General features: G+C 45.2%; 1 protein-coding gene across 3 annotated transcripts in view; it reads left to right on the plus strand.

Annotated features, from left to right (window-relative positions):
• The first annotated feature begins 5,654 nt into the window (after positions 1-5,654).
• SYT12 (synaptotagmin 12) overlaps positions 5,655-15,624 on the plus strand; it is an 84,979-nt gene continuing 75,009 nt past the window's right edge. For 2 of the 3 annotated variants that reach the window (XM_042465525.1, XM_042464684.1), the window contains exon 1: positions 5,655-6,039. The gene's annotated coding sequence lies outside the window, so the exon portion shown is untranslated. Of the gene's footprint in view, positions 6,040-7,698; positions 7,723-15,624 lie in introns of those variants that run through there. The other variant, XM_042466351.1, reaches the window with a different exon arrangement.

Here is a 15,624-nt window from a genome sequence, read left to right on the forward strand (position 1 = left end):
ATTATATACACTTTGAGGAACATGTCTGTCCTCTTGTTGTGATGTTACATGTTTGTGGTGTTGTGTGCCCCAAGACATTTTGACTTAATGGGACTCTAAGGGGAAACTTATATAGAGTTTTCTTGGCCTGTTTCTTCAGAAGGGGTTTGCCCATTGCCCATCCTTTGAGCCGAGAGCGGTGACTTGCCAAGTCACCCAGTGGATTTCCAATGATGAGTGGGGAATTGAACCCTGGCCTCCAGAGCTCAACACACTCATACCACTATGCCATATTGGCTTTCAGGAGATGTTACACATAACTATTTTTGAAAATGTAAGTTGAGAATACTACATCATGTATACATGTGTAAACTTTCTGCCTATGGACTATGTTTGATTGTCCTACACACCCTTGTCTCAGTACAATGTGCAACTGAATGTAACATTTGAATGTGCAACCAAACACACATTCACATGTGCAGTGCATGTGCATTGTATCTGCCCATAGCAGAACCCATGTAACTGCACTTCTGCATCCTTGAACTGATATTTCAACCAACACAACTACCTTTGGTCCAAACATGTTTTGGATCCTTGTTTCTTTACAACTGTGGCATTCTATACAATGGGGAGGGCATTATTTGATATCATGAGAGCTTGGAAATGGGCTGTTTTCTGTTGTCAGGGTGGAATAGGAACTAGAATACTGTTTGCTTATGGGATGTAGCCAGGAAATAATTTTGGAAGTGATCATATTATGTGCTCTGTGGTGTTTGTAAACAATAATTGTAATGTTTTAAAAGAAAAGAAAAAAAGAGGCTTTGCCAGGATGCTGTTATTGGTTTTAATTGCATTGTTTTTAAACCACTTTTTTATTTTTCAACTGCAGTTCGTAAATTGTTTTAAATATTATGGCCAGTTTAATTACTTTAAGCATTATGGAATATTTGCACATTTTTACTACTATGGACAGTTGGCTTTTTGTCTGTTTTAACTACAGCTGCATTTATTTTAATTTGTATGCCAACTTGAGTCTCAATTTGGGTGGGTGGGGGGAGATGGGACATAACAGTGTGTCAACTAATAACAGAGCAGCCATGGGCTAGTTCATCCTTGAACAGAATGGGTCTGGTTCTCCTGGATTGCTGTTCACGCCTCCCCTTGTCCAGCACAAGCTCGCAGAGAAAGCCACAATCCTTTCCTGAGAATTCATTAAATCCCGTGTGCCAAGAGAATCTAGTTCTGCAGTTGTAAGAGGGTGAGTCTGTAAGTGGATGCCTTTGGATGTAGACTGCAGTTCTTGTTTGCATTGTGTGAGTGAGTTTTTCAGTTAGTGAGAAGTTGTCATATGGTTCAGCCATTTACTGCGTAATATATTTACAGGGGTTTTTGGTGCTTCATTATCTTTGTCATTCTCACAGCAACCTTCAACATTTATTATACCCATTCAAAGCTTGGTAAAACTGATATTTGGTGCTCCCAGGTCCCCACAATCCCCAGTTCCCATGGCCAACTGAATACCGTACAGGTTGTCTCTCCTTATCTAAAATGCTTTGGGACCAGAGATTATCTTCCTTATTGTCATTTTTATTTTTATTTATTTTGGGAATACCTGTATTTGCTTATTCTAAGATAATGAGATGTCTTGGAGATGGGACTCAAGTCTTAATACAAAATACATTTATGTTTCATATACACCTTTACTCTCAGGATGCATATGCACTTCAGATAATTCAGCTTGTAACGATCCAACATCCCTAATATTTATCAATCCAGCTAAAGTTTAATTAGACACCAGCCCTGAGCAAGCAGCGGCTTCAATGGCATACGTAGCACTGAAATAGGTAGTGTGAATGACACATAGACCCCCGCCATGTGAACAGGTAGGGATGGAGGAGCTGCTGAAAGAGCTGCCACCCACGCACCTCACCACTGCACATTTCAGATGGAAACTGAAAGCCAAAAGATGAGTTCTGCAAGATCAAACCAGCGTGGGTCTCCTTTTCATCAACTTGTGTATTCAAGCACTGACTTCCTGCATCTCACGGGGACTCCAGATCTCGTCTAGTATGCAATGCTCCTACCTGCAAAGGGAAACCGCAGCCAACTCGGACCATGGGCCCCTCAAGACAGACCACCCACCAGCCCTATGGACCAGCCCCGTCCTCCCTGGGTGTGGGTGTGTGTGTGGTGTGTGTGGTGGTTTATGGGAGTCTGAAAGGGAAGCCCAAGCCATGGACGTAGCTGCTATATTTAGGAAGGGGGGGTCCAGACTAAGTTTCACCATTAAAGGGGCGGGGCAGCAGCACACACCATCATTTAATGGAGGGGGGGTCCGGACCCCAGAAACAACCCCCCCCCCTTGGCTACTCCCTGCCTCAGCCTGCCTTCCTCTGAAACAGCTTCTGGGGCAAAGAGATTTCCTCCCCAGTTTCACGTTCCCTCTCTGGAGCATGTGTGTGTATGCACATAATGTGGAAATGACAGTTTGGAACATCACAAAAAAAGTTTATTTCCAAGCTATCAACGGATTTGTCCTCAACTGTCGAAACCCACCTTCAATTTCCGACCCACTCTTGCCTAGATAATGTGCATTTAAACCCCTTGTTGTGCTCTGTGTATGATAACATTAGCAAATTTGCTTGCTTTTCCCGGATGCCAACACTCTAAGCATTTTCGGGATGGAAGCACATAGGTCCCCGCCTGTGAAAAATCAGTCTTTATGAGCCGCTTGTTCTCCATCATGCAGAAGCACTTCTGTTCCTCCACCACTTGGCCAAAAATGTCTGGGATGGAAACTCAAGAGTCAGGCTTCCGCGCAAAAGCCACCATCCTCGTTCCTAGTACTTCACCCCCTTCTACATTTTATTTACCAGTCACTGGACACTTAGTATGACATGTCTTGGGGGTTTTTTTGGGGGGAAGGGAGGTTAATTTTTTAGAGCCAGAACATTTGAATGTAGGTTTGGATCTCTCTCTCTCTAGGAATGTGAATTGAATTTTCCACCTAAGCACCAGCGCATCTTGGAAACCCGCACTATTTCTGGCAAGGTGACTCCACCACTAGCAACTAAGCAAGGAGTGGATCGCTGGCCTTCCCTGTCTTATTCTGTGGAAAGAAGAAACTTTGGCGGCCTAGTGGGCACCCCCTGCTGTTTTTACCACTGTCCCTCAGGATGACCCGCATCCTCCTTCCCAACATTTCTGCCTTTTGTCCAGGAGGAATTCCAAAATGTCCTCTATGTTGAGCATGACTACATAGAAGGCATTTACATGTACATGAATGTTTGAGCTTTTATGTTGCCATGGCCTATGTTTTCCCTCAAATGTCCCTACATTTTACATAGTGGCATCCTAGGGTGGGTATCACCTGGGGGAAACTCATGGGTGTCACACACACACACATGCCCACAGCCACACCACACACCACACACACATCCCGTTGACCTCCTCCTACCCACTATACAGAATCCTTAGTATGTTTTCTGTATTAATTTACCTATAACATCAAATTCCCATATATACACTGAATGATATGGTAATAGTGTGACATAAACCAAAATTACATTATACCTTAAATTATAATATCATATGCACCAGAATAAAAGTGTCTCATGTGGTTAAAGTAAAATTTTGGTAACAGTGATGTTTTAAAGAAAATTTAAAAAAATAAATTGTAATTTTTTTAAAAAAATGGAATTTATTGTTTTCTAAAAACTGGGGCCTGTCCTTCTCCTCCACTGAGTCTCACCCACCTCCCCCATTCCTCAGCATTTTAAAGGGACCACAGTGGGAGGCCCACAGCCCTTTTGTGCCCAAAGGCAGTGTTTGCGGAGCAGTCGTGTCACCCCCTCGTAGGGTGTCACCTGGTGCAGCCCGCACCCCCTAGTGATGCCATTGCCACCCTGTCCTCGCTGCTTAGTGAGGCAGCCCTCCTTTCTTGCCATGGGCTGCCCCAGGCTCAGCCAGACTTTCCCAGTGGAAACTCAAAACTGGGGTAGGCTCTGCATGCCCTCTCCTTCTCCCCCTCTTCAGCTCCCTCCCTTCTTGGCAGCCTCCACATTGGGGCTCAAAGGCACAGTGTGGAATGTTGGCACTAAAGCAGCCCCCTTCGCTCCCCATGGCCCTCAGTGCTATGAAGGCAGGGTGACTAGATGCGTCCTCCTTTTCCACCTAATGTCTAGGAGGAATCCAAAAGGTCCTCCATTTGGAGCATGACCAGGGTGTGACCTTTCCCCTCTGAAGGCCCCTGCTGCTGCCCTCTGCAGCAAAGAGGGAGTGCCTTCATACAGGGCTTGTTTTCTGCTGCTACAGCGAATAGGACTGGAACAATAGATGCAAGCATGGAAAAGGATTCACTCACTTAGGAAAAAACCAAAAAACTTCTTGACAGTAAGGGCTGTTAGACAGTGGAACACACTCCCTGGTAAAGGAGAGTCCACCTCAACTTAGGAAGAACTTTATGAATCTCAAAAAGTGAAGTAGGTTGCTCGAGTCTCCTTCTTTGGAGGTCTTTAAACAAAGGCTGGGTGGCCACCTGTCAGGGGTGATTTGAGTGTGAGTTCCGCATGGCAAAATGGGGTGGACTGGATGGCCTTGGGTCTCTTCCAACTCTATGAGTCTATGATTTTAGGGTGACAGCTGTCCTTACCACCAATCAAGGAGGACAAGGCACCGCAAACAGCAGGCCCTTCCAGAAAAATATGGAGTATGGAACTAAGGAAAAGCTCAAAACACTGGCATATAAATCATAAAGATAAATATATGAAATAGATATTTTCATATAAATATACATACAAATATAATTAAATCAAACGAATGCTTCTTAGTCCTGCCTCCAATGGAGTATGTATTGAAATTCCTTCTGGGCAGAAGGCTGAAAGGAGGACGGGGGGGTGGAGGAGGACGTCTCTGGTCACCCTCGCCTGACTCAGAAACCTGAGTTTCCTTGTTGTTGAATGATATGTGCATTAATTTTGTATTGTGTTCCATTTTCTAGATTGTACACTGCTTTATTTATGCTGTTTTATGTACTGCGCTGTGTAAACCTCAGCACTTTATCATAAAATGTAATCTAATAATAATAATAATAAAATTTTCTACGATTTTTTTAAAAAGCTTTTTTTTGTGTGAGCCCTCTGTGTTTGTTTGTTTGCTTGCTTGCTTTTTCCTGGCAGGTCCCCCATGTGGGGTGCCTGGTCCTCTGGCCCCTGGCCACCTTGCCGAGAAGCACTCAACTGGCATTTCCCTGAGTCTTTGTTGAACGTTTCTTTTGGGTCTGTCCCCCATCATGTCCTCTGGAAGGTCCTGCTTGAATAAACAAGGAAGGTAGCAAGTCCCTCTTTGGTGCAGAGAAAGAGAGAGACGAGAGAGTGGAGAGAGAGAGAGAGAGAGGCACAGGCCAGGATATTAGGCGGGAAAGGCGGCGTGAAGGACGAGGGTCCGGGCTCTTCCTCGCCCTCTCATCATCTCCACACACCACCCCCATACCATAGACACCCTCCTCCTTGTGACTGAGGAGGATATCTCTCCTGCTGGAAGCGAGAAGAGAGAGAGAGAAAGAGGGAGAAGGAAGAGGCGAGTGCGCGCCAAAGGCTGTGTCCAGGCATTGCAGGGAAGAGGAGAAAGAAGAAGAGCAGGCTTGAAAGAAAGACGGAGGGAAGGAGGCAGGAAGGCAGGAAGGCCCCTGGGGTCGTGAGGGGGTGCCCCCCAGCCTCCAGTTCCTGGAAGGAGGGATCCACTGGGTCCCCCTTTCCCCTTGGAAAAGAGCTGCCCCTCACTGGCGACGGAGGAGGGACGGAGCTGGAGGGAGCTGGGAGGGAGCGTGTCTCTGGCTGGTGGGTGTGTTGGGGCTCTGTAGTGCTGGGCTCTGTAGTCTTCGGCTGCTGCTCCCCCCAAGCTCCCTTCTGCCGAGAGGAAGAGGCAGCCAGGCAAGGCCAAAAGAAGCGGGGAAGCGGAGCATGCCGGCGGGGCTGGGCGGCGGAGGGAAGCCGGTCCCCCTCGCGCTCCTCTGCAGAGTTGGCGGTGGCTGCCATTAGGGCTGCACCAAACGCCCGCCAGGTAAGTGTGGCGCCGCCGCCGCTCCTCCCCATAAAAGGCGCCTCTTCACATTGCTTTTTTTGGGGGGGGTTGTCTCTGGGGGGAGCGGGACGAGCTCAGCCCCGTCGGTCCTCTGGGGAAAGGGGCACTTTCTGGAGGGCGCCTCCGCGTCCTCCTGCTTCTGCTGGCTGCCACCCTCTTTGCCGCCCTGTATGGCGGGGCCTCCTGCTGTCCTGGGGGGCGAAGCTGGGGGCCTGTGGGTGCTCTGCTTCTCGTGTGCCTTCAAGTCGTTCCCGACCTGGGCCTCTCTTGGCGAGTTCCTCCAGAGAGGCTCCTCCGAGGCTGAGAGAGTGGGACTTTTGCCCCCAAGGTCACCCCAGCGGGCTTCCCTGGCCGAGCCAGGATTCGAACCCGGGTCTCCAGAGTTGGAGCCCAACGCTCCAACCACTTCTCCCTTCATAATAACTTTGCCCCCCCCCCCCAGGAAATGTCCTTCAACCGCCCACCTTTCCAGCATTGTAGGATCCTGAAACTTCAGCCCCGCATTGAGAGAGACAGGGGACAGTTCCGTTAGTCCTGGGGCAAAGTAAAGTAACACCCCGAATCGAGAAGGGCATTTGAGGGGTGGGGGGGAGTGTGTAGATTCTGGATGCAATTTAGAGATAACCGTTCAACATCCCACCCACCCCCCAAAAAAAAAGACAGGCGGAATAACCGAGGGAATGCGAACACAGCAAACAGAAGGGTTTGGGGGTATCCGCGGTTATGAATCCTTCAAGGGACCCCCGGGGGTCATTCAAAGCACCCCTGACAGATGGCCCTCCAGCCTCTGTTTAAAGACCTCCAAAGAAGGAGACTCAGATACTCATAAAGTTCTTCTGAATGTCGAGGTGGACTCTCCTTTACCCTACTTTGAATCCGAAGGGCATCCCACTCTGCGATGCTAGACATTTGGGGAGCGAAGGACATTTCATGGAGGGGGGCAGATTTCTTATTTGCGGGACAAAGAGGTCCTTTGGGCCCTAGTTGGTTTCCTCTGTGACCTTTCCTTAGGCGCTTCCCCGCGGGGCGAGTGTCCTCCGTCCGAGCCTTGCTCTTCTTTCCCGGCTGGAAGCCCCTGGCCCCGGCTTAGCAGCCCCAGAGAGTTCGCTGAGGGTGGCCTTGGGCCAACTTGGCGCCTGGCTCTCCTGGGGCTGCCTTCCCTTGCCAGCCTTCCTGGGTTCTCCTTCTGGGGAAGGAGGACCAGGGTTCAAACCCCCGCTCAGATTTTTCTTTGAAAGCCATGGAGTGCCTCTCTCCGCCTCCGAGGATGGCAGTGGCAGAGCCCCTCTGAAGGCACTTGCCCAGAGGCCTCTGAGGCTGAGAGAGTGGGACTTTTGCCCAAAGTCACCCAGTGGGCTTTTGGAAAACACTCCAGCAAGAATTTGAACCCTGGACTCCAGAGTGGCAGCGCAATGCTCAAGAGCACACAACTCTTCTGCGAGGGCGCTTGGGAGCCCTTGTATCCCCTCCATAGCTTGCTTGGTCAGCCTTTTGCTGTGGAGGTTTCCGCAGATGCTTTCAGCGGCCTCTTTCTTGCTTTCTATGGGGCCCAAAACGTTCCCTTCCCTGGAGCAGGCTTTGGGGGGAAAGAGGCGGTTTCCTGGAAGTGCCCTCCTCCGGGCGTTGAAGCTGCGGGATCTGGCTCAGGAAGACCCATTGCAGGTGGCTGGGAAGGGGCTACCCTATCCCCCCCTTTTCCCCCCCTGTGCGACCGAAGGGGAAAGCAGCACAAAGAAGGGCAGGAGGGGGGGGGGGAGAAATTTGGAGGGATGGCTGGCAAGGGGGAAAGACGCCCACCTGGCTGCCCAAAGCCCCCCCCCCCCGTGTGTGTGTGTAATGGCAGGAAAAGTGGAGAAGAGAAAGCATTGCTGGTCTTGAGAACAGAGTGAGCATAGAATCATAGACTCCTAGAGTTGGAAGAGACCGCAAGGGCCATCCAGTTCAACCCAATCTGCCATGCAGGAACTCTCAGTCAAAGCATTCCCATTGACAGATGGCCCTCCAGCCTGTGTTCAAAGACCTCCAAGGAAGGAGACTCCACTACACTCCAAGGAAGGAGTGTGTTCGAACAGCCCTTACTGTCAGGAAGTTCCTCCTAATGTTGAGGTGGAATCTCTTTTCTGGAGCTTGCATCCATTGCTCCGGGTCCTAGTCTCTGGAGCAGCAGAAAACAAGCTGGCTCCCTCCTCCATATGACATCCCTTCAAGTATTTAACCTTCTCTTCTCCAGGCTAAACATCCTCAACTCCCTAAGTCGTTCCTCATAGGGCTTCATGGTTTCCAGACCCTTCACCATTTTAGTCACCCTCCTTTGGACACGCGCCAGTTTCTCAACTGGAGCAGATGTGACCTCATCGCAAAGTAGAACAAGGCATTGCAAAATGCTGGACACATTCGAGAAGAATGGAGGGTATGACCAAATAAAAGCTCAAAACAAATATAAATTCAGCCTTCTTGGTCCTGCTCAAAATGGAGGACGTTTTGGAATTCCTCCTGGACAGAAAGGTTGAAATGTAGGGCATGTACTGGAAAAGGTGGATGTCTGATCATTCTGTTTGAGGGCTATATCCTCTTTGGTCTTTAAAACAGCTGCCCACAAGGTTGCCTTTGTCTGTCTGCCGTGTGCCTTCAAGTCATTTCAACTTATGGCAACCCTAAAAGGAGTCTACCATGGGGTTTTCTTGGCAAGATTTGTTCAGAGGAGGTCTGCCATTGCCTTCCCCTGAGGCTGAGAGAGTGTGACTTGATCAAGGTCGCCCAGTGGGTCTCCATGGCACAGCTGGAAATTGAACCCTGGTCTCCAGAGTCACAATCCAAGACTCAAACCACTGTGCCAGGCTAGTTCTCACCAGATTGCCTAGTCCTCCTTAAGAAGGTTGGGAAGGCTGAGGCTCCTACAGTCCTTTGCATACAGCTGTTTTCTTCCCTTTCCCCCACCACTGCCCACTCTTGCTTTTCCCCCTGGGGACAGAGGGAGTGCTTTAGCTGGGGCTTTTGCTTGTTGCTGTTTTGTTCCTTCCCAAGAAAATTGCCTGCCTTTTTAGAAGTTAGGATGGGCAATGTGGCATGAATAATGAATTGCCTTGTAGAGAAGGAATATATGGCTCATGTATAAATCAAGGACTTGTGCTGTAGTGGCAGTTTTATAAAATCTGTTACAAAGAATGTGTAATAGTCTTTTGTTTAAAAAAGGAAAAGGAAAAGAAGAATGGGATGGCAGAAGGGAGCATTCCCATCTGTAAAACCCATTGAAATGCTAAATTACAAAAGGATTTGTTGCAATTGTGTGTGTTTCTGCCTTCAAGTCATTCCTGACCTAAGGAACAGTGTTCTTGGCAGGTTTCAGAGGGGATTTGCCATGGCCACCCTCTGAGGATGAGAGAGTGTGACTTTGCCTAAGGTCACCCAGTGGGTTTTCATGGCTGAGTGGGGATTACGAACATTAAAATTCATTTTTCTCTCTTTTGAGAAATACAGTGGACCCTTGTTATACGCTGGGGTTTGGTTCCAAGATCCTCCGTGTATAACAAAATCCGTGTATGCTCAAGTCCCATTAAGTATAATGACACAGCAAAATGGTGTCCCTAATAAACAATGGAAAATCAAGGTAAATTTTTATACTTTTTTGGAACATTTTCAAACCCTGTATGCTTGAATCCGTGTATAAAAAATCCGTGTATAAGAAGGGCCGACTGTACTTTGTGTGGCTTACATTTTATCCACAAGAATGCATTATTTATTTTATTTTATCCCAGCCTTCCTGCTTCATTCTCCAGGCAGGCAAACTACACACAGTTTTTAAATTTCATAGTCACAAGAGCCCTGCAAGAGTGAGAGGTGGTTACTGATCCAAGGTCATTAATGAACTTCATTGCTGGATAGGGATCTTTTGAACGCGCCTTTCTGGTCAAAGAGAGAAACTCTGTGCTATACTCAGTTATTATAGTATGTGCACTCTTACTGAATAAGACAAAACACTGTTCAAAACAACATTAAACATCAACGTGGCTTCATGCTAACCTTTCTCCGGCTCTTGTTCTCTCTTCCCAAGATATCCCAAAAGCTAAAGGAAGCCTTTCCACACTGTAACACACTGGAATGGTAGAGAGACACAATTTTGATACTGGACCAGCTATAAAATGGTAATCCCAGTTACATGGGGGTGAACACTGTGGTGGGACCTCACTCTGAGTAAACATGCATAGAGTTGTGTGAAATTACCAGTGTGAGAAAATCCCTTATGAAATGCTTAATTTTTAAAGAAAGTGAAGCAGTGCCTAGAACCCTACAGATGCTATAGCATCCTTGCATATATCCCACAAAATTTGCTTCTAGCCTCTATGTCCTTGCACTAAGTTTTTTTCCCCAACCTGAAAGGGAAAAAAAGGGAACGCCCCCCTCCTCCCCAAATATATCTAAAGTCTCCTTGTGGTTGTCTGAAGCCTCTCAGCCTCAGAGGGAGGCAAAAGCAAACCCACCTCTGAACAAATCTTGCCAATAAAACCCCATGAGCCTTAGGATCACCATAAGTTAGAAATGTCACAATAAAAAAACCTGCCATAGCATGCAAATGATAATTTATAAGCCTAATATATAGATTATAAATAAAGTCAGCCCTCTGTCTACAGATTCTTTATCCATGGTTTCAAACATCATGGCTTCAAATATTCAAATATATATATAAATTCTAAAAAGCAAACCTTGATTTTGCCATTTTATATAAGGTACACCGTTTGACTATGCAAATGTATTTGATAGGATTTGAGCATCCACAGATTTTGGAATCCACAGATGTGTGTTTTTGTGTGTGTGTCCTCAAACCAAATCCCATCGAATACCAAGGGCCCACTATACAACTGTAAAAGTAATAGCATATGAGATGAAAAACAGAGGACATGCTTTTAGTGACTGTCTGCATTTTGTTTGGAAAGATGTTTGAATAGCCTGTGGTCCTAGAATCTGTAGTAAATTGCTTCCCCATCCCTTCTCTGCCAAGCCTCCTGGGGAATCTATATTGCACCCTTGCTTCCCGCTTAATGAGGCTGCAGTTTAAATTGCTAACCAGTTTCTGTAGCCATCCCTTTTCTGTATCGGTTATTTCACTGGGCTGACTGCCTCGGATTATACAGGTTTACACTAAGAGTTTTGATTAGCATAGTGCAATGGCAAATTTGGGATGACCCCAAGAATGGACTTAGGTTCCCATCCAACCAGATTGATTCTGTACTTTCTGGACCACCACTCTGCCAGAAACAGAAAACAAGTGCAATAGAGAAAGGTACCATAACCCCCATGTGTCTCCCGCAAATCAAATGTCTCCCTTCCCCAACATATCTCACCATATTTCTTAATGGAGCGGCATTGTCACATTGTAAAAATCAATGATGGTTACAGCTACGAGGTGTCATTTTTGCTCCTGTTTTTTCAGTTTAAAATTTTGTGCTAGTCTATGTATTTGAGGAAGTATTTTCAAAGGCCTCCTTCTGCTTGGGAAATCAACTCAGGAAATGTCTTGACTCTCAGGACATTCTTCGAGTGCATTCAGCTTTAGATTTGATTGGTTTATATGAGCTTCTGTGCTGAGGAATTTCTGGGGAAACCTCCATTTGTATCTCTCCTGCAGCATCAGGCTCATAAATCTGCCAATGGAAGACACAGCATAAAAGTACATTTTAAATGGAAATATGGGGAGTACAGTTGGATTTTTCCTACGCTGACACAAAGGTTGTAGATTTGCTGTCTTCATCAAATGATAGAAACCAGGGACACAGTTCTATTAAAAATGAAAACTTTTAATCAGAGAAACTAAGGGCCTGAACAGACAGGCCAAAATAAAGCTGCTTCAGGTCACTTTAGAGGTATGCTCTTTAAATGACACATGCATCTTAAGAGGCCCAAAAGAGTGGAGCGTGGCTTTGGCACGGCTTCCGGACTCTTAGGACGCATACATCATTTAAACAGCATACCTCCAAAGTGACCTGAAGCAGCTTTATTTTGACCTGTTTATTTGGGCCCTAAGTTGCTTTACATTAGGCCACTTATTTGTTGGTTATTTGTGCTTTAAAATCTGAGATTCTTTTAGGAAAGTTTTTTTTTTACTTGTATAGAGAAATGGACTTGTTTTAAATGGCTGTTGAATGTCTACAGCTTTTGTACCCAGTCTGTCTACAACACTCTTTCTTTCCTTCCTTCCTTCCTTCCTTCCTTCCTTCCTTCCTTCCTTCCTTCTGTCTGATCTGGTTTGGTCTGGTCTGGTCTGGTCCATTACTGACACCAAACAGTAGTTGAAAATTAAAACATCTTCTTCAAGATTTAGATGGAAAGGGGAAATAGGTAGGAAAGGTATCATTATCACACACTCTCTATTATTTAGCTGGTTTGATCTGTTCTCCATACCAGTATTGGGGTGGCTAGCTTGGGAGTAATGGCAACTGTAGACTAACACATGTGGAGGGCTTGGGAAGGCTTCTACAAATTTTAGGGTTTAGGAGAAAAGGCACACCTAGTGCTGGTCTGTGGGCTGACATATTTATGCCATGGTGAGAAATGCCCACTTGGCATGTGCTTCCTGAATTCTTTGTTTTTTCCTCTTTCAAAACTGAATTTTGGCATTCAGAACAGGTTGCTACTTAGAAACACCTTGGACTAGAATGATGAAGATCTTTTAATGTAACCCACACTCTGAACAAGGCACCTGAGATGATTCATATACCAGACAGCCATCTACAGACAGCACCAAATCTGTGATATCATTTTTTTGCACCTGCACAGTGTTCCTAGGACTTTATCACATGGGAGAAATTGGGAGATTTAAAAGGCATTATCCAGGGAAAGTTGCGCGATTGCAGCTAAGGTTATCACACACATCGTGATTAGAGAGGGCTTATCCTGGGAATAACCAGGAAATAACCAGCAACAAATCATCCACAGGATTTCCCCAGGAATGATGTGTTGTTGGTTATTCCCTGGTTATTCCCCAGATAAATCCTCTCTAATTGTGGCGTCATGTGATAATCTTACCTGTGATCATGCAACTTCCCCTGGATAATGCCTTTTGAATCCCCATGTGATAAAGTCCCTACTTGCTGTTGTCCTTATCAGAAATTGTTATCTAGCTGTTAGTTCAAATCAAGCAAGATGGTGGAGTAAGGCATGATAAAATTATTGGTGGCAAAGCTGGCCTTGTTCCCAAATGCAACAGAACATTCAAAAAGTGATTCTTGTAGTCAGGCATTATCTATCACAAGCCCACTGGGAGGAATGTGAGATTCAGCGAAGAAAATTTAGAAGCAGCTACAAATGGATAGTTTAAATGGATTTGTGAATTTAAATGGATTGGTTGAGACACTTTAAATCTCCATGTGGACAAGAATTATTAGGGTTAAGACTGTTTCTTTTTAATTCTACCTAATTCAATTAAGAATTAATACATTCAAACTGGACAAGATTAAGATGTGTTGTCTGCAGTGTAGCTAAATCTACTTTATCAGATTTAAACAAATCAGTCTCTTGCTTGGTATTAAAAGAAGCCCTGAAGCCCTTGGCATAGTAATTTAGAAACAAGAATTGTATGTGTGGAGATCAGGATCTTCAGCCACATATTTGCATTGCCAAATAGCACACACATACCAATGTGACTTCCAAAATCCACAAAAGACGACCCAAGCTTTCAGCCTCTTAATTTATGGTATCATCACAAACCTTTACCTTTTATACAAAGCTAACTCTTCAGGCCTACAGATGTTCTTCAGAGATTAAGAATTTGTGATTAAAGCTGTCAATGTACAGTTATAGATGCAGCAATTTGAATCAGAAAGTGTATATATATATGTATGTATATAGATCTGGATAGAGACAAAAAGCAAAGACATAAAATACAGTATTTTTTTCTCTAAGCCTTGACTCCCATACTCATCAATTGAATCTTAAACAGCAATAGGCTATGGAGCATGTTCTCCAATGTTGAGTGAAATATATGTATGTGGCTTCCCAATCATTTCTGTTATTTTAGACTGGGGGATTAAGAGTCCTTTGCCATTTGTCAGCTAATCTTTATCTGTTTGGAGGCCCCTCTTGTCTCCTTCTGATTGCTGGGCTCCGTGCATGAAACTGGCAAAGTTAGCATACTGTCTAACATGGAGATGTTCTGACTTTATACTTTAATCCGACACTTGTATTTCTTTATTTGGGGCTTACATTTTGCAAAATACGACCCCAAATCAGCACTTAACCCATTACATATTGGCAAGAGAAATAAAAGAAGGCAGTTCTTTGAATATCCTGGTCCCAAGCTAACGACAGTTTTAGATGTACATAAGCTTTCATATATCAGAAACCAGTGCAAGTTCTTTAATGTGGGATAATGAAATATATGTGAGATAAGATAAAAGCTTAATAAAGTGTTTCTGAAATGTTCTAAGATAAAGCTGTCCAGTTTCTTTTAATTTCCTGTTACAAACATGCCGTAGCCAGGATCTCTTCAAAATATAAATTAGCATGTCCTTCTGTCTCATCCCCAACAAATTGAGATTAGCATCCATTGGCTGAAATTGGCTTTAATCTAGAAGTTGATTGATTTGCTGTTCAAAGCACAGAAGTTTCAAATATGGTAGGGCCTCCTGCTATTTGGTGATACTTAGCTGTTCCTTTATTCTAGGAAATTTTTGTTCTTTCTATTGGTGTTGGTTCTTTTCCCCCTTAACAGCCATTTGAGATTGTTTATTATTTCTTTTCAAATGGAATGTGATTTCCCTGGCATCATTTAGCCCTGCTTGTCACCACTCTCCAATCTAGAGCAGCTCATAAAGCAAACTAATGAGAATCTGTCTCCAATCACCTTTGTCTTCATTAGATTTTCATCAGCTAGCACAGGCTCCACTGGTGCTTTAGTGAAACTTTGGGTGACACAAATTGTCACTGTTAAATAATGTTTCTGCAGGATATGAATGCAGACCTTCAGTAGGAGTCACACAGTCTCCATTGGGAAGCAAAGAGGGGCATTCTGATGTATTGAATGAGTTCGCTTTTCCTGAGATAGTAAATGGAGAATCATTCCCTTTAAGAGAGGAATTGCATTCTGCTGTGATACATGAAACGAGCTTGATCATTGGTCTATCTAGCCAAAGCTGGCCTCTTCTGACTAAAACTCTGAGTTCAAAAAGCAAAGAGCTGTGAACAAAGGAAATCCTGTTAATTTGAGAAGCTAGGGGTTGGAACTGAGACTACAAAACCTGAACTCTGCTATTGAACTGAACCTTCATGTAGAAAACATTGAGGGCTTATTCCCACAACAAAATAACCCGGTGTGGAAACTGGATTATTTTGTGATCAAATCTCCCTGGGGCCATTTACTCCCCCTTTTCTCTCCTTTTTCGTGAGAGGAAAAACAGCTGCCATGGAGAGAGGAAGAGGAGGAGAAGGAAAGAAAAAGCAACCTTCTGAACAAACCTGCAGAAAACCCCACAACAAACTTGACGGAACACAACAACAATAGAGGAGGGGTGGTGGCATGGTGGGAAGGCTTGGGCCCCAGAGGATCCTCCTCCACTTCCTCCAGATGGGCTG

Source organism: Sceloporus undulatus, chromosome 1 (genome assembly GCF_019175285.1).
Source record: "Sceloporus undulatus isolate JIND9_A2432 ecotype Alabama chromosome 1, SceUnd_v1.1, whole genome shotgun sequence".
Classification (NCBI taxonomy): Eukaryota; Metazoa; Chordata; class Lepidosauria; order Squamata; family Phrynosomatidae; genus Sceloporus; species Sceloporus undulatus.